Below are 1,122 nucleotides of genomic sequence, written 5' to 3' on the forward strand. Positions count from 1 at the left end.
TATGGAAAAATGAGAGGTATTTATGGAGTGAAAAGAAGGATAGAGACGTTGGGGAATGAAGTGATTCCGTACAAAAAAGGAAAATTTGAGTGGTAGTAGGATTTGAAAGAAAGTATATGTTAGGGTTTGAAAAGAGAGATGTATAGAATAAAGTTAGGATTTGATTTTGAAAGAAAGAGATTTGAAAAGAAAGGAAAAGATTTTGAAAATAATAGAATATAGTACAAAAATTAGTGGGAAACAAAAAAACTTATAATAATTTACTCGTTACCAGTACAGTCTGAATCCCCGGACTCTGTGCCTGCAAAAAATTTAATTCTGTACCCATTGCGTCAGTACTATTTATCTGCAAATAAATCTTAAATAAATAGCGTGTGTGAAGTGATAAACAGTAATTGGCGTTTGTGTAAGAATAAATTCAACAGCGAACCAAAATACCGTATAAGAAAAATTCTAAAAACCGAGTATTCATAAAATCAGGATATTTATGGAATAAAATCCAAGATTATATGAAACTCTCAATTTTTTAGACAGAAGTTTGTTGCCTTCCTTTGAAAAAGATGCGGGCAAATTTTGGGGTATAACAATATGCTACAAGCTGGCATTATAAGGCATAGCACCAGCCCATTTTCAAGCCCAGTTTTATTAGTGAAGAAGAAGGACGGGGGTTGGAGGTTTTGCACAAATTATAGGGCCTTGAATAAGCTAACTATCCCAAATAAGTTCCCTATACCTGTGATTGAGGAGCTGCTGGATGAATTGGGAGGTGCTAACATCTTCTCTAAACTAGATTTAAAATCTGGTTACCACCAGATCAGAATGAAGGAAGAAGACATAGAGAAGACTGCATTTAGAACCCATGAAGGTCACTATGAGTACTTAGTGATGCATTTTGGCTTAACCAATGCTCCATCAACATTTCGTGCCCTAATGATTGAAGTGTTAAGGCCATTTCTTAGAAAATTCTGTTTGGTGTTCTTTGATGACATCTTAATTTATAGAAAGAGTAAGGAAGAGCATGAGGGACATCCCACCCAGGTACTCAAATTATTACAAGAACAGAAATTGTATGCCAACAGAAAAAAAATGCTCCTTTGGCCAAACTGAAGTGGAATATTTAGG

The sequence above is a fragment of the Vicia villosa genome, unplaced genomic scaffold (assembly GCF_029867415.1).
Source record: "Vicia villosa cultivar HV-30 ecotype Madison, WI unplaced genomic scaffold, Vvil1.0 ctg.003070F_1_1, whole genome shotgun sequence".
In the NCBI taxonomy this organism is placed as follows: Eukaryota; Viridiplantae; Streptophyta; class Magnoliopsida; order Fabales; family Fabaceae; genus Vicia; species Vicia villosa.